The sequence below is a fragment of the Harpia harpyja genome, chromosome 14, assembly GCF_026419915.1.
Source record: "Harpia harpyja isolate bHarHar1 chromosome 14, bHarHar1 primary haplotype, whole genome shotgun sequence".
In the NCBI taxonomy this organism is placed as follows: Eukaryota; Metazoa; Chordata; class Aves; order Accipitriformes; family Accipitridae; genus Harpia; species Harpia harpyja.
Window position 1 is genome coordinate 37,063,215 of NC_068953.1, and position 21,757 is coordinate 37,084,971.

At 56.2% G+C, this 21,757-nt stretch overlaps 1 protein-coding gene across 1 annotated transcript in view; it reads right to left on the reverse strand.

Moving 5' to 3' along the window:
• The window catches only part of LINGO1 (leucine rich repeat and Ig domain containing 1), a 166,018-nt gene extending 151,275 nt beyond the window's left edge, over window positions 1-14,743 (reverse strand). Inside the window, exon 1 of the mRNA XM_052807105.1 lies at window positions 14,495-14,743. The gene's annotated coding sequence lies outside the window, so the exon portion shown is untranslated. The remainder of the gene's footprint in view (window positions 1-14,494) is intronic.
• Window positions 14,744-21,757: the final 7,014 nt, after the last annotated feature.

Sequence of the window (21,757 nt, forward strand, 5' to 3'; positions counted from 1 at the left end):
GGGGTCCCACTGCCACCTCAGAAATACTAAGAGAAGGTCCTTGACATGCTGATCTGCAAGCCCTCCTCCTGACTTCAGTGCTGAAAGAGAAGCGAGACCCTTTCCCGATGGAGGAGTGGCACCTTCACTCCTCCTCTAACCAGCTTCACCTTCACCTGCAGCACTATCCTCTCCAGCATGGGTTTGATTTAATACTTTTATTTAGCAGTGAGGTCCCCAAGGCAGAGCTTACATCCTTTTTTGCGTCTCAAACAGTTTTGAGCAGTCAGTGTTTAACAAATTAATAATAAAGTGATGGCGCCTTAAAAAATAGACTCTCCCATCCTCAGAAAAGGAGCCGTGGCTCCCAATTACTCCAAAGGGCACCGCTTTAGACCTTGCTGAGCAAATGGCATTTAGCCGCAGCCACCTTTTAACGGGAATGATGTGATCCTGCAACGGCTGCAGTCAAGTGTATCGCATCTTAAGATATCCCCACGCTGCACAGTGAGAGGGCAGGGAGGAGGAGGGATGGAAGCAAGTGCTGTTAGCTCAGGTATTTTTTAGCAGCCATCCCCAACCTGAGGTCTGACATCCTATCCCAAGTTGCCAGTTACACTCAGCATCTCTCGGTCATAAAAAGTATTCACAAGGTTTGCGGCGGAGGCTGGCAAATATTTGCCAAGGATTCTTCCAAATCTCCAAGCCCGCCATGCGCTTGCTGCAAATATGTTTGCTGATCGTGGTCCTTGCGCTAATTTGCAAATGGGGAGCAAAGAGTAAGAAGGTGAGCGAGGAGGATTCCCTATTCCACAGGGAAGAGAACTCCGCCGACCCTAACAAGGGCTCAGCGATTAACACCTGCAGCACTGGAGCACGGGGGGGTCTAACACCCAGATCCTGATGCCGATTGTGGCCAAGGGGAGTGATCTGTCAGCGAAGGCAGCACCAGGGAATGGAGGGATGCTGCCGGGGATGGCGATAGCTGCATGTCAGCAGCACCTCCGGGGTACATGGGTGGCGATTTCCCAAATCCCAGCTCCCTGCGCGAGCTTGTTGGAAAGGGGTGGTGGGAAAGCACCCTTTCCCCTTCCCCACTCCCCAAAGAGATTCCCACCAGAGTCTTTCCCCCCCAGCTTTGCCTCTGATCTTGGCACCTGTGCAAGCTCCAGCCCAGGCCAAGCACTCTGCTAATTAGCTGTGCTAATTAATCACAGTTTCCATTGTTTATTCTTTTGTTCTCGCACAAACACCGGCACTGCCCAGCGTGGTAAGCTGCCGTGGCATTCACGAAGCGCCAGCGTGGCTGCAAAGCAAAGCTGGTGGAGCTGGACCTGGGGAACGGGACGGGGGGGGGCACTGACCACCTGAGGCTGCTGCCGCCACCGTGGGGGGCACGGAGCGGGTTGGAGCACACGTGCCACCATCCCAAGTCCCACCTGTGGCCACCAGCACCGCAGCCTGGTCGTCTGCTCTCCAGCCCTGGGGATGGCAAGCTGGCTGTCCCTCCATCAGATCCCCCCCCAGGGAGACACCCCACGCTCGCTCCCAGCAGCGGGCACCGCAGCCGGAGCTGGAGCACAGGCAGCCATCCGCCTCCCCCGGGCTAATCCCCCCGCACGCCGAAATCCTGCCTTTGTGTTCGCCGGATCCACTGCCCAAGTATTAGGCACCCCCAATCCCAAGCTAATCTCTAGAAAGCTCCTTTGCCCAGGGCGGGGGCAGCGGGGGGGTTTCCCCTTCCCCACGGCAGCCCTGGTACCCCGGAGGCACGGGGGGCAGGAGGACACCCCAGCTTTGGCTCCTTGCCGGTGCTGCCAGGCTGTGCTGGGGATGAACCTGACAGACCATTACCTCTCCACTTGCTCCCTTTTGTCAGGACTGTTTTTTAACTAGGTATTCTGGGGAGAAAAAAAAAAAAAAAAAGACACGAAGGGGAGAGAAAAGAACTGTTAGTCAAAGGGAGCCTGTGTTGTTAAATACAGAGAAATCCAAGTCTGGAGTCCAACAGAGGCCAAGGTTTCCAGGCTTTGACACAGCCGACAAGCTGGAGCACAATGAGAAAATACGTGCACAGAAATAGCCAGGCAGGATAAAGGATTTACTGCCTCTTTCACAGAAAAGAAAAGAATAAGCTTAAACACTCCATTTAGGAGCGTTAAAAAAAAAAAAAAAAGATCTGCAGGAAGAATATTTGAGCAGCAGGATTATCAGGAGGTGAAGAAAAACCAAACCCTGCCTGTCCTGGGTGCAGGAGGGGATGGTGCTACAGCAGAGCAGCAGCATCCCCAGAGAACTTCTCACCGGGCCTCCCCTAATCCCCAGCAGCATCTTGCAGCAAGCATACAGACAGCATGCCAGGTCTCACCTCAGATCCACGTCGTCTGTCCCCTCCTGCCCTACCCTGAGCCAGGACATCCTGGTGAGCCCTCATCCCCGCACAGCCATGCACCCTCCTCACTCAAATCCCTCTCTGGGGTCCACTGCCCCGGTGCCACCCGCCCCAGCTAATGAGGCTGGGGCTCCCTGGCTTTCAGACAGGATTTTCCGTGATGGGAAGGCTCCAGGCTCTTGGCTGCCCTCCATTTCATAAGGAAATCATCTCAGATCACCCCCATGAGGCCACGGCTGAGGAGGCCTGATGGATGGAGAGCCAGGGGCTTCAGGAAACAGCTCCGTGCCACCATCTCCCCAGGTTTGTCCTTGTTGAAAAGGAAAGTTCTGAGTTCCCTGAAAGTTTCCTCCAACTTGTGATGAAAAAGAAACTCTCTGGAGGAAGAGACAGGAACCCAGTTTCTCTGATGAAAGTATTGCAGTAGGATTTTTTTTTTTTCTTTTGAGTAGCATCAGCCAGAACAGAGCGTTGTAACCAGCCAGGCAGAAGGTCTTACCCATTCCATGGCAGGAGACCAAGTCTCCCAGCTGGAGACTAGGACAGAACCCACCCTTGGTCCTGCTGAGAACCAAGGTAAAAGCCAAAGCCATCATATCTGGGCTGAAAAAATGCAAGATTCACAAACCCACTCAGCCCCCAGCCTGGAAGTGCCAGAGCAGCTCAGACCATATTTCTGAAACTCCCAGGTGGCCAGGAGCTGCTGGTGGGTCATTTAGTCCATTCCCCCTTGGAGAACAGGGATTCACTGTGCCTAAAGCGTGCCCAATGGCTACAGTCAAGCCTGGCCTTCAACATCTCCAGCAAAGCCAATCCTACAACCTTCCTTGGCAGCTTACGCACAGCTTAATTGCCCTGATAGTTATGAATTGAGAGGGGTTTTTTTTGTAAAAAGCAGCTGATTTCTCAGCAGCAACAAATACTTGGGAAAGCTTTCTCTCTGGCAAACTCTCTCTATTGTTCATCTCTTTCACATAAAATGTTCCTAATGAAGAGGGAAAGAAGGATCTTGGCTTCTTTCAAAACAATCTGAAATATTATATTAAAAACATGCACTGAGTGTTGACATATTTAGTGCGTTGCTTTATAAAGCAAATTGCCCGAGCTCATTTGGAGCTTGACACCATTAAGACAGCACATAACTATGTGACTGGGAGGGTACCGCTGCAAGAAGTCCTGCTTTGGGGAGGTACAGCTCGGAGCAGCCAGACAGCCCTGACCCCAGCTTCGGTGGGAGCTGAAAGCCACCAGCACCATCCAGCCCCCAAAGGGAGGGATGTACAAGCATCACTCAACATGCTAACGTGAGGAGTGCAGCAGGTTTCAGACCCATGAATCCTCCCCGCCTGAACCCCAAGCTCCTCATCTAGGCATCTCCAAAGGTCTGAGGCTGGGAGGACACAGTACGTACCACACCAGGCTCTCCCAGCGATGGGCACCCGTGTTGTGGGAGCAAACCCCGGTATTCCCCTCACCACGCCAAGTCCAACCCCTTGGAAAAGGGCAGGAAGTCTCAGTTCAGTAGGTTTTCAGCTGGAGGCATCTGGGTTTCTCTCCATTTAAAAGGAGAAAGGAGGCAACCCACCCTCAGTGTGAACACACGAAAAGCCAAGCGCTAGAACGGCCAAAACCCTACAATTTCTGTCCAAACTTCAAGTGAAAACACATTCAGCAATACAACCTCCAGAGCTCAGAGCCACCAGACCTCAGCCGTTCCCGCTGCAAGCACGACGTTCAGCCCCCAGATCAGGCAGCTGACTGCAGAGGCCGGCTGGCTTGCTTTCCCCGCCTGGCATACATGGGGTCCCTACAGAGCATCCGTCCTCTCCCCAGGCATCTTTGAAGTGCTCCGGGCTCTGCTGCAACAGGATTTTCCAGACGTTAAACTGATGCTCAGAAAACAAACAGACACAGAAAAAGCTTTCATTACAAGGCTGGTTTGTGCCCAAGAGCAGCCCAGGGGCCAGGCTAAGATAGGCAATGGCGCCTTAACAGCCTCTCGCCGGAGGCCGGCATGACTCTCTGCGGACTCACGGTCCGTGGCAGATCCACGTTCATTTTGCAGGATCAGGGGCAGGAGAAATGAGCAGGTTTTCTGGCACGTTGGCTCTCCTCCAAGGACCAAAAGTTTTGATGCTGACAAAGCCACTGCACCCTGTCCTGCCGTGAGGGTGCCCAACCAAGACATTTGGGTGCTTCCAGAGACGCTGCTGGCCTCAGCAAGGACGTCCCAAGGGTGACCAGCATCCTCCCTCCAGCACAGCAAGCACAGAGAAAGGAAGAGAGGGAACCTCCAAGTGCTGACATGAAAATGTCAGCACTGAGAACTTGGTAGGATTTTCTTTACCATCTTCCCTTCTCAACAACCTGCTGTACCATTAATTACCCAGTTGTGGGAAGTTACATTTCAGGTGGGCACCATTAGCGATGGAGGGGCAGACACTCCTCCACGCGGCCGAGTCTGCTCCTGCCAAAGCCCTTGGCTTTCGGACACACAGCAGATTTCGTTCCTTTTACGGTCAAACTGAGCTTCAGGCAGGAAGGATCCTGTACCCGTCACCTACCAACCCCCTGATGCTTGCGAGGGCGGTGGTCTTGGGGAGGATCCCATCTTCCCCTCCAAGCAGGAGACCGACACCTGATGGGGTCTCAGCGCAGGGCAGGGAACACTGCAGCTGGAGCGTGCTCGGAGCACGTTTAGGTGCGTTTACCTGCGACCTAACTCCATCTGCAGGGTGGGTCACTGACACAAGGTCCTGGTTCCCCGGGACAGCTTGGTGCAGAACCAAAGAGCATGGCACAGACAACTGCTGCCCCGTGCCAGCATGCAACTAAAGCCCCCCAAGCAGGGCACAGACCCTCAGAAGCCCTGGCGTGCCCCGAGCTCTCTGACCTTCTTTGACTCAGGACTGCAAGCCCTCCGAGAAGGTCCAGCAACGCCTTATCACATCCACGCTCTCCAGACCCCCTCGGGTTTATCAGCACCAGCAAGCAGGCAGGCTCCCTGTGGCACGATCCACTGAGCAAGAGGCATCACAACAGATCAGAGGGACCCGGGGCTCCTCCTCATTTATATTCCCCTCCAGCCGCAGCCTTCGACGTGGCTGAGGAAGGCAAGGCAAGACAAGGCCTACAGAGAATGCCTAAAGATTATTTCTCTCAGATTCCAATTTTTTTTCCATCATTAATGCTTTTGAAAGCCCAGCATGTCCTGCAAACAGGAAGAGCATGTTAAACACGTGGGCAGCGGAGCTGCAAAACCGAGACGAGCACGTGCCTGGCACAGGTACCCAGCCAGCTGGGGAGACGTGGCATCAGCAGGCACCCTGCTAGCAGCATGGCCAAGGGAAGGGCTTTGGTGCCAGCGAGCGTCACCCTCACTCAGCAGAAGCTGAAATAGAAGCTAGTTATCCCCCATAGAGAGATCCCTCACCACGTGCCCGCTTGAGCCTCTTCCCACAGCCCTGGAAAAGCAAGAACATTATCCCAGAAAGCAGAGGTACCGCAAGCCTAGGTGATGAGCATCGCACAGCAGCAGAGAGAACGCAGGGCTGGGGGAGAGCAACCTGCATGAAGGATGAGAGGAGCTGGAGCCTTCCATAATGTAGAGAAAATTGCTTTCGCCAACTATCTGCAGTTTTAAAGCAATTACATTTGGGGGGAAGCCGAGAGCATGTCTGAGTGCTGCACACATGGTGTGTGCGTTTTAAAACGCAAGAACCGAGTAAGGAAAAAAAAATAGAAAAAGAAAATGCCTTTTAAAAAAATTATTTGATGCAGTAGGTACTGAGAGGATAAAATATTTATAACTCAGGGAGGGGACAGATCTTAGAGGCAGCCAGACATGCCAGCAATGGGACAACTGAGAGCTCAGAAGAGGAGCCTGGGCAGCGCGCTCCCACTGATAGTCCCCTTGCCCCTGAGCCTGGGAAATCCTCCTCGGGAAGCTCTGACAACGCAGCGGCTGAGCTCTGCCTGGCCCAGCAGAAATAGGGCTCGCCCTAAATAAAACACCATTTGCCCTCCACTTTGGCTGCTTGCGCAGGAGGGAGAGTAACAAGCAAGAGTCGCTGCAGTGCCGGCATCAGGGTCAGGTCTCGGTGGGCTTAAACACCCTTGGGAACACGCTGCCCTCAGATGAAGTATGGAGCTGCCTTAATACTTCCATTTATAGACCTGCAGGCTGACCCAAAACCCAGTAAGCACCCCAGCACCTACCAGTTAAAGCCTTTCCAGGACCAGATTTAGACTGGGAGGCAACAGCGTTATTTCGCCATAGATGAGAAGCTCCTTCAAGCTATAAGAAATACTTCTGATCTCCTTCCCTGACAAGCCGCCACCCTTCGCCACCATTTCCCCCTCTAATCTGCTGGAATTAGGAAGGATCCCAGGCCATAAGCACATCTTCTCTAATTACCGAGGTGGCAGGGGCCGAGCTGCCCCGATCCCTGGAGCCGCTGCGCTGACTGCTGCCGGCACTGCTTAGACATCCAATTTATCAGGCGGGTGCCCCTTTCGCTTTCCAGCCACGCATCTTCCCCTTGTCTTTATCTGCTCTGGGGACAGGTGCGGGAAGCGGAGAAGTGGCATCCGCAGCTGCTGGTGACAGAGCCCCTTTTCAAAGGATGCTGTTCCGCTGTTATTACCAACTCTCGCCAAGTGGAATTGAGACATGAAGTAGATTTGTGCCCAAGATAATGGCGTTTATTAGACAAGCTATTGAGGAGAAAACAAAAGCTAACAGTGGAGAGCCACTAAGAGCAACGCTTAAAGAGAATCCATCAAGAATACAAAGAGGAGCAGTGTTAATGGTTGGTGCTTCCCATCAATGATTAGAAACCCTGAGCAGTCCCTTAATGACACTGGCAGAGTGAAGGTTAGTGTCAGCCAGCAAGAGGTGACAAACAGCACAAAGGTGTCCGCACCCTCGAACAAAGCAGCATTCAACCCCTTCCTTCAGGGTCAGATGTGTCTGAGCATCTCTGCCCCTGGCTGGCAGCCCCCAACTCACTCACAACCCTTCTCCTTGCCTATATGAGCATCATACGATACCTATACCATACGCTCATACTACACACAGCGCTGCCACCCTCCAGAGCGAGGATCCCAGGATGGCTGCTCCAGCCCCTGTCGCTGCACCCCATGGCCTGACCACGGCAGGATGGGGAGGTAAGGAGAATTTAGTCTTTGCATCCCCCTGGAGCGACCGGGGCACGCACTTCTGATAAAGCCAGAATTGCCTTCCCATGGGGAATGCCTTGAAAAATCATGGATCCATCTGGATTTTCCTACTGGAGACCATGTCCTTCTCTCCTCACTAAAGGAGACACATTTCTGCAAAATCTTTCCATAAAAAACTCATTTTTAATGGGAAAAAAAGTCTTCCATAGGATCTTCCCTTGCATGCTGGTTCACCACCAGCCAGCCTGAGCCCCCAGTGAGATTAGCTGGAGCCTGGCACGGTGCTCACGCTCTGAGCCACAGCAGAGATCTTTGGGATAAACACAGCAGAGATCACAGCTACTAAACTACTGTTCATCTGGGTCCTTGGTGATTTCCTCTTTCAAATTCCCAGGCCAGGCAAACAACATAGGAAGCCCCCGAATCACCAGCCTCAAGGCCAGCCCACGGGGATAGCCGCTTTCACACCCAGACCTCTTCATCCCAACCCTCCTCTCCCTCTCTGGGAGGATGCTCAAGGACCGGGCTGGGGCAAGAGCCAGTGGCACAAGGTGACATGGAGGAGTGCGAGCCCAGGCGGGAGCACGAGGGCATCCCTGCAGCCCAGCAGCTCCTGAGAAATTTATTGTTTGTGACACGTTGTCAAAGTGAGATGCGCCTCATTAGTCAGAGCCGAAGCAAATGAGAGGGCTCCTTAGCCAATTAAAAAAAAAAAATCAGGGATGCTCTACAGGGCTCACCACCTGTCCTTCGGCCCCGCTGGCAAGTGGGAAACCAAGGCAAGATGTAACGCAGATCCGTGTCACAGCTTCTCTCCTTCACCAAGATGGCAAATTCCCTGTTTCCAGCAAGCGGCAGCAGCTGGGAGCAGCCAGCAACCATCACGCAGCCAGCAACCATCGCACAACCAGGCTGGATCTGGCACAGCCGGCCAGAAAAACACAGAGCTCGAGGAGCCACACCTGACACTTGGAGAGTTTGAAACTGAGAGGTTTCGTTTCACAGCTCCTGCAGCATTTTGTTTCCCAACTCTTCAAGCAGAGCTCGTTGACTCTCCTGAGCGACATTCTCTGCTAAAAAAAAAATAATCTATTTTTAAAAGCTTTTCTTTTTTAAATGACGTGGTTTTCCTTTGTGGGTTAAGCTGAGCTGGCACATGCCTTTCCTTGTTGGTTTTTCTTTGTTTTTTCCTCCAAGATTTATCAGCCTTCGGTGCAGAGGGCACTACAACTCTTCTCCGGCTTGGCAGCGACGCTGACCCTCCAGATTTTTACACCGCCCTCCTCCACCCCAGCCTCCTCACACCATCGGGGAGCCCCTGGCCCTCAGCAGCCCAGGAAGACCGAATCCCAGAGCCCCCAACATGTGGCAGGCTGCTTGATAAGGGGTGCTCACGGGCAGCTCCCCCCGGTTGCACAGCAAAGCCTCCCAACGCTTGCAGGAGGGGAAAGGCAAACACAGGCAAAACAGGCAGAGGGACCATTTTGATGCCAGCGGGCACCTGCAGGCAGAACATCGGCTTCCCCGTCACACACCAGCTTGAAATTTCACAAGAGCGCAGACGCACCTGCTAGCAGAGAACACCCCCAGCTCGCCACTTTCCAAACGGGCACCAGAGGAACCGGGGAACCGAAGACGGAGCCACGGACGCCGGGCGAGTCAGTTGGGTCCAGCACCACGAGACGAGTGAAAAGCACCCTTGGGTGCCATCGCCCAGGAGCTAACGCCTGCCCAGGGCTGGCAGGGGACACCCCTGCTCCCACCACAGCAGCGGCGGGGGGGGGGGGCAACTCGCCATGGGACAGAGCGGCAGCCGGCCGGGGAGCAGGGGCTGCGGGGTCAAGGCAGGGTTCTCATCGGAGCACTGCCCCATGGCCGCCAGCCCGTCCCCTTGGGCACGCAGAAGCTCGCCTTGCCCTCCTCTCCTCGCCCCTGCCCCTGGCCCAGCACCAGGCAGGCTGAGCCCAGCCCAGCCCAGCAGCATTTTCCTAAATTAAACAATAAACAAGGAGCCATTGCAGATTTCCCTTACGCTGCAGTTCCTTATTAATCCCCACAGTAAACACAAAGGGGAAGGAAAAAAAAAAAACCAAACCAAAACAATTAACCTAAGAGGGATGCTTTCTGTTTAAAGATACAAATGGATGCTAAAAGCAGACAAAGGAGCCAAGCAAACGCACGGCAGACGGAGCGGGGAGCAGCCCACAGGCCCTGGCAAAGGAGGGAAGAGCGGCAGGGCTCGTGCTAGCCGTGCCTGGGAGCCTCTAACACACGGGAGCCATCGCCGGCGCGGGAAGGCAACCTGCAGGGCAGCTCGGGCTGCACAATCCTACGCCCCTTGCCGGGTCTGTCACCCGGCACGGGTTTCCTGAGGAGAGGGGGTACCCCCTCACCACCCCCGTATACACCCCGGCCTGAACCGACCGTCTCCTCCCAGCAGGTCCCCGAGGCCGAGCAGGTTGATGGCTCCCGCGGAGGGAGTGGGGTGCAGCACGCCAGGCTCCAGGGGAACAGTCAGGCAGCAAAAGTGCAATTACTTGCCTGGAAAAGGGCCAGGGCACTGGAACTAACCCCCTGCGCCCAGTGAGTAATGCTGCACGAGGACGGTTTAATGAGAAATGCCCATTTGAAGCTTAACGGCTCTCACCGGCAGATTCCCCCCTCTCTTCCCACTGTAGCTGCTTCCCCGACAGTGCACCCAGCTAATTAATTACAGAGCACAATCCAATCAGTCAGGCCATCCTATTGCAGTTAAAGGCGTTTAAGAGATAATGCCATGAAACTCCAGATGGACCGGCCTGACCCCAGCCTCCAACACCACTGGGGTACTCGGGAGCTGCCGCTGCTCCGGCCGACATCCCAGATCCAAACACACCCAAAAAACCCCCTTCAGACGCTTGCAATGCTCCTTCCCTGTGCGCTGGCTTTCTGAGCCCCTGCCGACTTTAATGAGACCTGTGCTGTTCTCTTCCACTCGCACCTTGCCCGGGGGCAGCCCGGGCTCGCCGCTGCCTGCAGAGTACGCACCAGCCTCGCTCGACACAAGCACAGGTTAGGGACATGCCACCTGCCCTACTTCTGCCTGCTCTGAGTTTGCTCTCAGCACGGCAGAAGGACAAATTTGAAGGCCATATGCCAGCCTGTCTTCTCCCCACCGCTGCCAACATGCGCCCCACATACGGTCAGCTGTGGCGGAGGCTGCCTCAAGGTGTCGTGGACCACTGATGTTGATACACCAGAGCAGCCTGGTCCCTTCCCACCTCGCCGTACGGCTCCGCTCCACTTCCCCGCTGCTCCCCCCAGTACCGAGAGGTGATGGCCGCTGCTCAGCTGCAGAGACCAGCCTCGCTGGAGATGGGCTTTGATCTCAAGTTGAGGTAGGAGAGTGGCTAAAGTGACGGGATGCTGGACAACCAGCCCCTTTACGGTTATTACTGTTGGCATTGATGTGCTGATCTCCCTATGGGATGTTCTCAGCTTTGCAGGGACGGTTTAAATCTCCTCCCTGGGCTGAAAGTGTGGGAGTTCAACCAAAAACTGAAGTGCTGAGGTGGGAGAAGTTATCAGACCCCTTTGACAAGGGTGGGGGCTTGCGTTAGCTCAGCCCATTTGGTCCTGAATCAGCCACTGTCCCTCCTACCGCCCCTGGCAAGAGGTTTCTTCAGCGGGTGCCCTTGGTACCTCAAGCAGTCCTTTTTTCTTAATCACACCCATCTGAGGCCAAATCCTGGCCATGTATGGCTGGGAGTCCTGCTGGTTCCCAAGCCACTCACTGCAATGGTATCAAAGAAAATAGCTGTGGCGCCAGATCCTGAGCGTCCCCGCAAAGACTCGGTGTGGTTACGTTGCTTTGTGCCAGCTGCGCTCCCAGCCGCCTTATGTTCGATGATGAAAGTGGCTGATTCTGTGATTTACTGATCCTACCCTTGGTTAATTTTGCCTACCCAGGGTGAGGATAAGCTCTTGGATTTGCAAACATTTTGAGGATTGTGGGTTTAATTGCTTTTTTTTTCCCTTACTGTGTGTGCGTGCATCAACAGCTCTTACGCCTTGATCCAAAGCCCAAAGTCAAGGCGGGGGATATACATCAAGTCTAAATATGCTCCTGTCACAGGCGGCATCAAAAGGTTGTTGCAGTTGAAATGAGTGAGGGTTCTGCTCTCACTTGGTCCAGCCCATCTCACGGCAGCTTGACCTCCAAGGAGAAGTGAAGAAGAGTCTCTGCTCCTCAGTCACACCTCCAAAATGCCTTTGTCAGAGACTCGGGCACAGCTAACTACAGCAAGGGACGGAAAGCCTCTTCTCAGAGCTGTCCTCAGCCAAGCCACCCCTGGCCAGATACCCGGCTGTCCTGCATCAGGACCAGCACCATGCAGGCCACATTGGTCAGCACCGGGAGCATCGACAAGGTTTGCACCCAAACAACAACCTACAAGTTTCACTAATGCAAATTTGCAAAGGAGAGATGCGACTCTGGCAGGACCGGAGCACAGCTGCAAGCAAACAGCAGCATTCACTGAGCACGATGGAAAGGGGACGGCACTGAGATGACGTCTAATAACCGGGTCTTCCTGAAAACACCGTATCTGCGCATCTCCAAAACTCACCATCTTACAAGGACATTTACTGAACATCTCCTTACAGTGTCAGCAACAGACGCCAGCGATTAGCAAGAGGAGCCAGAACTGATGGTGGTCAGTACGGATTTACAAGCCGACTCTTGGTCAGCACAGGACCAACCCCAGACCTCCAACGCCAGCTGCTGTTACATGCTGGTGGGAACCGCACGAGGGCTGGCTTGTTCTACCCAGCACTGAAGTACAGCTAAGTCATTATCTTGGGCCCTAAAACGAGAGTCATTATCTTGGACCCTAAAACGAGGAACATAACTACAACAACACGACACCACAGCTTCATCCAGAAAAGCAGCGGCACCGGCTCCTCATATCCACATCCCCTCCAACGAGCCAGCAGGGATGGGGCGCACCATTTCTTTAAAACATCTGCCCCACGCCCCCCCGGGAAGGCTAAGGAACGAGGACGCCGAAGAGCTCAGCACATCTGGATGAACAATAAAATAAAATATGATGTCCTTCTTCCTCCCACTGGTGTGTCCCAGACCAACACATTATAGGGTCTGGCTGCAGAGAGGCCTCGTTTTGTGGTGGTGATACGGCCCCAGTGGGACGCCACAGCTGGAGGACTGTATGGAGGAGCTTCTGCCCACTGATCCCAATCCAGCTCCAGGGGCCAACGAGCACGGCACGGGCAGGACGGGAGGCGAGGAGACAGATGCTCCATACATCCCAGCACCGCAGCCCTGGCAGGGCGGGGACATCCCCGTGGGCGCTGAGCTCCCCTGCCGCAGCCGTTTGGAGAGGGAAGAGGCTTTTCCCCCTGGAGTCGGAGAACCGAAACTCTTCAAATGCTTATCTTGAGAGCTCCTGTAAAGCGTTTCAGAGATTTTGGCAGGAGGAGGGAGGAGAAGCTGTTTGATAAACCCTGAGGCCATCCCACCTTACATGCCTAGAAGACAGCTCCGGAGTGCCCTGGTTCTGGAGGTAATTCCCTCATTCTCGGCTCCCCGGGTACCCGATAAAACAGGGCATGTCTCCTGATGGCCCTGCAAGGACTCCCTTGGGAACCGACTGAAAAGATGAGCAGAAATGAAGCGATGCTGGAAAAGCATCAGCCCCTCAGAGGACGGCATCGACTTGACGTTGTGCTAGCAGCCCAGAGCACCCGCTCTGTACCAAGCCCCCAATGCAACACATGAGCGAAAGTTCTTAGCCTTCAGCATCCATCTTCCCTTTGCCACAGCTGTAGCACCAGGATCACTGCTGGAGCCTGCACCGTCCCATTTTCTGTACCCTGATACGAACCCTTCCTAGGAGCCGCCAATTAAACCACTGAACTGTTCTCAGCTCAGCCTCCCATGCATGAAAACGTCCTGTTATTTCGCACCTGCCAAGAGCTGCGTCCCAGGAGATTTATCTTGAACTGACACTGGAGGATAATTAAACCCTTCTCTCTCCTCTGTTAGCAGTGCAGCAGATAAAAGGAGAGCCCTGGGGCCCTCCGGTTGCTGTTGCGGTGGGTTGCTCCTGTACAAGTGGAGGAACATGAGACGAGACTCAGTTTCTCAACAGAGACATGGTCGGGGCGGCTGTGGGACAGCTTTACATTTTGCCCTAATTTGGCGGGGGAGCTGAGCAAGATGCGAGAGGCTTGCAGGCAGCTTCCCTAGCAGGGCAGATCGTCTGATGAATGAAGAGCTGGAAATCAAATGTCTGGGATCGAATCGAACCCCCCTCGTTTCTAAACCTGGGGTATCCTCCGTCATCGAGCCGTTGGTCCCTAGAGGTCCGGCCATGATGGTCCAGGCACCCTTCTCATCTCCTCTAGCTCTAGCCCAAGCTGCCCAAGGCAGGGACTGGCTCCCATCGCACACACCGCTCTACCAGTAGCGCCGGGTGCCAGGTGCCCCAGAGTCAGCCCAAAGTTGGCCGGTTTCGGGGAGCGGGTGGCAAGGCGGGCAAGCAGCCGGCCTGCCGACAGCAGGCAGCCCCGCGCCACGCTCTGCCCGTCTCCCGCGCTTGCTGCCTGAGGTTACTGGATGCATCGAACCTCAAAGCCGAGCTTCGATCGCGGCGGTTTTGAGGTTGGCGTTGAGCATCTGCCATCGCTCCGGGCTGGGCCTCCAGCAGCGGGGCCGACAGCACGGTGACCCCCGCTTGCCCACCTACCCCAAAGGAGCCCTTTGCACCGGGGGGGGGGGGGGGGGGGCCTTCCCTCACCCCGGCCCCTCTGCGAAGGAGCCGGGTACCACTTTGCCGAGCGACGCTCCGAGGAGCCGCAGGTCCCCCGGGGAGCAGGGAGCGGTGGCAGGATGCCACCGTGGCTACCCCCGCCCCAGCCCCGCTCGCCTCCGCCGCCGTTTACCTGCGGGGGCCGGGCGAGACGCTCCGCGCTGCAGCTGGCTTCGGCTCCGCGGGGCTCGGCGCATCCTCCGCCGTTCGGGGCTCGGCCGGGCTCCCTCGCCCCGCTCCCCGCCGCTCTCCTCTCGGCTCCCCGCTTTTCCTCTCCCGCTTCCCCACACCCCGGCTCCGGCGGCGGGGCGGCGGGGGCATACCCCGGGGCTTACGGTTGTTGCCGGGCCCCCCCCGCCTCGCCGAACGCGGCTCAAGGCTCCGCTCGCCGCCGCGGCGCCGGGCACCTCCCGCAGCAGCAGCCGCCGCCGTACCGAGGCGCTGCCCCCCCCCCCCTTCCTCTTTTCCCACCCCCCCCCCCCCGCTTCCCGCTCCCGCCTCCCCGCTCCCCTCCGGTGACAAATCGCGGCCGGGATTGCTTTAAAGAGAGAGCGCTCGTCTAGCCAGCCCGGGGCGGGGCTGGTTGACACCGGGGGGTGTTCGTCCCCCGTCCCCCCCCCGGCCTCCCTTAGGGTCCCCGGGTGCTGAGTATTCGGTGCAGCTGAGCCCCGACAGCTCGACGCACTGATGGCTGCAAAGGCAGCTTCGCTGCCTTTGCAGCCATCAGTGCGTCGAGCTGTCGGGGCTCAGCCACGTCCCCTGGTGCGGGGGCAAGGGCAGCCCTGCAAGCAGGACACAAAGCGACCCACCTCCATTATTTTGTGACAGTGAGAGACCCCCCTGCCCCCCTCCCCCAGCAACCTGGCAGGGGTGCCAGCCCGCTGAGTGGAAAAGTTCCTGGGGCGAGACGAGCTGGCTGTGGTCGGGGCAGGTTATCCGCTGCCCCGCACCTTCCCAGTGAACCCCAGTGCTGCTGCAGTCGGGGGGCACTGGGCCAAGCTGTCCCCAGGTGCACAGCACCGCCGGCAGCCTACGCTGTGCCGGGGGGGGACTTTCCGAGGAAGATTTTATCCATGTGACATCTCAGCGGGGTCTGAGGGAAGCCGTAGCTTTCCTTGGTGCTTGGTGCATTCAACAACCACGCTAAAAACTCTGCCTGGAGATTACCGGCCCAAGCTGCCAGCTTTGCAGGGCCTGGCAGCCCAGCTGCCCATGGAGGAAGCCCCTCTCCTTGCTCCCCACTGCACCCCATACCCAAACAGTCCCCCTGGCCTTGCAGGAGCATCATCAACCATTTCTCTGCAAGACCAACTTACACCACATCCCACGCACATGTGCTGCTCGTGCCTGTACACCCGGCACGGGTTGCCCGGCGCAGGGGACACTAATCCTTGCAGACAGGCATACGGAGCTACTGCAAAACCCCCTCCCTGAGCCGCCCTCACCCTCTCCGCAGGCCCCCTTTTAGTGAGCACGTTCATGCACTCATCCATAAAACCCATTGCTACGCGGCATTCGGGGTGCTTAACAAAGCAAGTTTGCAAGGTGATCGAATTGTGCGTCGTTCTGTTCCCAGATCTAAGCTTATCCCCTTGGCCCGGTTCGCCTTACCCCTTCCCAGGGCTGGAAGGAGAGGAGCCGCCGAAGGCTCTGCCCTGGGGGAAAGGCACTGGGCTCCCTTCCACAAGCTGAGCTGGGACCCCCCTTCCCAAAGCTGCCACCCTGCCACACTCTTGCTTCAGATATCATCAGATGTTTTCGTTTTCTCCTGCCAATATTATCCTCATCCTTATTCAAGCAGGAGCCGAGGCTTGCAGGTCTGTGGGTTTTAATCAAAACTGGAATTCTCTTCACACGGTTACTTTATCTCTGTTTGTCTTGCTGGAATGAAACAACGTGTTTGGTGAGGTTTTATAGAGCATCCCAGCCTGTGCAGCTCGGGGGTGTGAATGCGCCCCTGGCCGTGGGCTATATGCTGGGCTGCCGCCTGCAGGGCTGCCAGCGGTGCTGGGCGCTGCACACCCACCAGGAGGAAAGGAAACCACCCACGGAAACCACCCACGGGAACTACAGCCGCCACAGCAAGGGCAGGCAGACCCGGGGGCAGGAGCAGGCAGAGGTGCAGGCAGCTCACTTGGGGGTACGGAGCTGGGAGCAGGGCGGTGTGCTCGGGCACCGCTGCCCAGCCCCGGCTCTGCGGCAGGAGCGCAGGCAGCAGCCCTCCGTACCTTATGCTGCAGTACTGGTGCTCGCTGCTTTCGTGCTTGGCGTTTTTCATCAGTGAACACCATCTGTACTAGAAGCGGGTATTGTTATGACCTTTGAGGCTCCATCCAGTGGTCGCTTCCATCAGATGCTTTTGTGTCTTACTATGATCCCAGGCACAGTGCCAGACTCAAAATGCGCTGAAGGCAGGGAACATCTTTCCTCAGGTTTCAGGAAGGAGATACAGAGTCCAAAAAACCTGCCCAGATGCCAGGATTGGGTCTAGACTTATTCCTATTCCATTAACGCTAGAGATAAGCGAGATAGGAAAAGCCACCTGGTAGGAGGATTGTAAAATAATTAATGCATAATGTTAGTAATGATCTTCTTATTCCAGCTCAGCTTATTATTACAAGCAGCTTTGCTCTAGTCCACCATGATGTGCTGCATAAAGCAGCCATCTCCTGAATCTGATTTCCTGTTTGGAGTTGGTGTCTAGCTGAGAAATTACCTGCTCTCAAAACTGATTAGAGTCCTCATCAGCAGATTCTTCAACCATCCTTTAGGCAGGCCCTAAAATATACAGGGAATTCAAAATAATTTCATGCAGGAGGTAAAATCTGGAGTTGGTGGCCCAGCTGTGTGCCATTTCCAGAGAAAATCCAGAAAAAGCAGTGACGGCAGCAGGTCACCAGCCCAAATCCGGGTGCTGTGAGCTGCCCCGCTCAGGCTGGCGGACGCTTCAGCTCCCGTGGTACCTTCCCTGCCGGCGGCCAACGCTGGCTGCCTCTGGCTCGTCACCCCTTGCACTCCCAAGCACTTTGGGGGCCCGTCCCACGCACTGGGTACCCGCCAGCCCCCAAGCAGAGGGAGGCCGGCGTCGGCTGTCCCTGCCTGCGGGAACGATGCTCCCTGCCCCAGGAAACTGGGGATCTCAAGGGACACCGGCAGCGCACAATGAGCCCAGCACCTCCTGGAAGGAGCCTGGAGCGGGCAGGACCCCGCCGGCTCCCACTTCAGGCCCCTGCAGTTGCAGGCAGCCGGCTTTCTGCTCCTTTCACATGCTGGTCCAGTTCCATTTGGAAAGCAATGAGGTATTTTTCCTCCTCTGCTTCCCATGGCTAAAAACTGTCTCACAACTCCCATGGTTAAAAACTGTCTCCTAATTTCCTGCCTACATTAGCCAGTTTAAACCTATTTGTTCTTGCGCCAGCACAGTCTTTTAGCTTAAATGGTTCCTTTCTGTACCTGGTGTTTACTTGCTTGATATATTTATGGAGAGTAATCATATCCCTGCTTTGCCTTCCCTTTGCTGGGCTAAACAAGCCAAGTGCTTTCAGTCTTGTCTTGTAAGACAGGCTCTCCATTCCCCCCACCATACTAATAGCCCTTCTCTGCACCGCTTCCAGCATGAATTTATCTTGCAGCAAGACAGGCCACGGTGGCTGTGCGCAGTGCTTCAAGTAGCATCTCCCAGTGCCCGGCACAGCCACCAGTGCCCGCTCCACCTCCACCAATGCCACCCCGAAGCGGTCGACCGCAGCTCCAAGCACGGCAGTGCCGCACGCGTGCCGGCCTTCCCCATGCCAGATTGTCACCGGAATGAGGTGACGCCGGCAGGACAGCTTTCCTCGTGCCTGCCGAATGAGTCTGCCCAGCCGTCGGCTGTCCCAGCCCCGCTCCCCGGGCTGCAGGCTCCTGCCTTTCCCTCCGGCTGACAGCAGAGAGGTTGGGTGCTCCTGCAATATGAAAGAGGGCTGATTTCTCTCCTCTCTGCTGCACCGCAATGGTATACATGCAGAGCTATCCCGCGGGGGGGTTATAAACTCCCGTAGCCTTAAATGAAACTCACAGAGGACGCACAGACTCATCCCACTAAACACAAGAGGGAGATGGTATCACCATGCTCTGATGGTCACTAATAACTTTACCTCTCCTGTGCTATTCTCAGCAGAGATAAACCTCCAGTGTCTGATGAGCCAGAACAGAAATATCCAATGGCTCTCCATTCTTTTCTATTTTTGCTGCAAGCTGGTTAACCCTGAAATCCAATTACTGCTCATTATTCAGTGGAAGTTGCCTCTTATCAAATGGACACATTGCGTGGCCGCTGTGCCGACTCCCAGTGCTAATGGAGCTGCAAATTACTCCTGGCGTGCTGACGGACCCATAGGTGTGAGCCCAGGGGTACCGCTCCAGCACGCCCCAGGCACGCAGGGCTCCAGGATGCCTACCCCTGCTTCTCTTCCCCAGGCTGCCTGTCGCTGCTGAGCGCGCTGCCTGCACGCCAGCCACGGGCTAATGCGACCACAAGCTCCCCGGAGCTGCGAGCACGGCGCGCATACGGCAGCGCTTGCTGTGGGCTTGGCTCCCAAGGTTGCTGCGGCATGTCCTCGCCCTCAAGCCCAGCACCGCGGCCAAATCCACCCCACCCAGCCACCCATGGGTGCCACGGGCCTGTCCCGCTCCCCGGCGCGGGCTGAGCTTGTCAGCCGGGTGCTCGGAGGAGTCGCGCGGGCTGAGACTGCGGCGAGCAGCCTTTAAGCTCCAGAGGTTATTGCGCACAGCGTGAAATGCAAGGGGCTGATCCAGGCGCGCCGTGGATTAGCCTGGGAGGCTCGATGTGCAGGAGAGGCTGGCTCCCTGCATTAGCACGGGAAGCGGGCGCGCAGCCAAGCCCAAACGCCGCCTAATTCACATTCGGTGCTGAATTCAGCAGGTGGGGAAAGAAGAAAAAAAAAAAAAAGGCTTTGCAGTTTTCTTTGCTGATTAAAGTCATGGCACAGCAAGTTTCACCTATGTTCATTAGCAAGAGGGAAGGGAGGGGAATGTTCCCCCAGCAGCAGCTGCTGCCGATGCTCCCCTGGCACCAAAGATGCAGCCGGGCGCGGACCGAACCTCCTGCCCGTGACCCCACGCTGCATGGGCTGGATGCAGCCCTGGGGCCCTGACCCACACGCTTTGCCCTGCAGTTTCCCATCTTCCTCTCCCTGGCGTTAGCCCACTCTGCCACGGTGGCCTCAGGGACAGTTTCTCAGGACAGCCTGGCTTAAATAAGACCCACAATAGTCTCTCCCTCTTCCAGATCATCCATCAGTCCCTCCCTCAGAGAGTTTAGGCTAATCCCCCTTGGAGATGGGTGATGGAAATGGCAGGGGATGCTCCAGGCGAGGTCTCCCAGTGCCATCGGACATGCCTGCTACACTTTCTGACACCCACCGCTGCATCTTCGCCGGGTTGCCCGTGAGCCCTGCCAAGCCCTGCCTGCTGCCTCCCTCCTTTCCCGCTTCCCGTGCGCTGCCTGCAATATCACACCCTCTGGTTTCTCTTCGACTGGACCAGCGGGCAATCCGGTGGGCATCCGGACCAGCCATGGGCACAGGGTTGCATCGCAGCCTCAGCAACGGGACGACACAAAGCCCGGCTCACGCTGCCTGGGGCGAGACTGGGGGTGCAAAGCTGCACCATGCAACGGGGACCCACGTCTCACTTGTCCGATTCGGCTCGTACCGCCTCAGCACGAGCACGTCCTCGGAGCACTGAGGAGCTGCTGCTGCCGTCTCTGCCCTGCTTTCCCTGGCTGCACCAGCCTTTTATTCATCGCACTGGCCTCTCGTACCCCTTCAGAGAGATGCTCGTGTGAAGCGCCATCCACTCGCACTGGAGGCTTCGTGGCTGCTGGCGGGAGGACGGGAGCAGGACCAGCATGACGGATGCTCGGGCAGAATCATCCAGGCAGCCACATTTCATCCCCTCCACACAGGGCCAACTGTGGGAAGTCAGCAAAGCAGGGGCTGGAGCCGCAGCTGGGTGGGGGGGCATGGGGAGCGATGGCTCAAGGTCCCCTGGCTCAGTGCCGTACCTGGGGGGCTCAGGAGCTGGGCATCCCCCATGCCCAGGGGCGGGCGGGCAGTTAAAGCAGGCACCGAGAGCTGAGCACAACCCCATCCTTGGCTACCACATCCAGCTGCCTTGTCAGCTATCCTTGTCCTGATTAAAGCTGATTAATTCCCCAGGCCACCCTCCCAGTTGGTTGAAGTGATTAGCACCTTGGCGAATGGCACCAGGGAAACCCAGCAGTGGGCTGCCCCCAATTGTGGGGGAATTGGTCTGCATCTGCCTGCTGGGCACCCACGAGAGCAGAAGTCCGTGAGGTGCCCAGTCCTGTGGGACCCAGCAGCTCCTCTTGGCCCGGGGCTGGTCCCTATTCTCCATCCCTGGCTTGGCTTCCTCCTGCTCCTGCCAAAGGCAGAGCATCCCAGGGAGCTGCTGGAGGGGGAAGGGGAGAAAGAAGCCAGTGAAACCCCAGTAAGTGAAAGATTAAACATAATACCAAGTAAATTAATATACAAGAAGAGAAGGCAGGTTTTAAATTAACTCATTATACTGCTAGGCTTTCAAACCCATTTATTTACCCCATAGGTCCTGCAGTTTCATACAGAAAATGGCTTCTGCTTGACTGCTATTAAAGCTCAAACGCAGAGCGACGTGGCTGTGCGGCGGCCGCCGAAGGCTGGCAGTCGACACCTGAGTGTGCCCACAGATATATGCAGGGATGGGTAATTGCACATGCAAAACGTTCGGCTGTGACAGCAAACAGGACGATTGAGCAGTGAAATGGGAATCCATTTCCATGCACAATTACCTGGGGGGGGGGGGGGCTGAGCCACAGCTCCAGGAGACGACAGGGCCGGGTCCCCCCCATTCCCCCCCGCCATGTGCCGGATATGCCGTGCGATAGCCGCCTCCTCTCCGTGCCTGCCTATTTCCCTGGGGAGCACGGCATTTCCATCCTCCTAGGAACTGGGGGATGCTGTGCCGAGCTGGATGAACCTGTGCTTATTACTAGTTTAGCTGTGATTACGGAGCAGAAGCTTAATGAACAAGCTGTTCTTTAGGGGGATTTACTGGGAAAAGGGGCAGGGAAGGAAGCGGATAGTCTGAGCCCCTTTGTTTGGGAAGTGGCTGCGATCAGGTGAGGCTTTTCTACAGGGTCTCTCTTATTCAGGAATTGCTGTTCCCAGGTCTTACTGATGAGCCGGAGCTGGTTTGTAAGAAATGATAATAAATAAAAGGGCAAGGTGGGAAAAGAAAAAGCCCAGACCTCATTTTCTTCCCACCGTTTCCCCCTGAGCTGGCAAACAAAAGCCAAGCTGCGCAGCAGGATGCTCAGCCTGAGCTACGGAGAAGT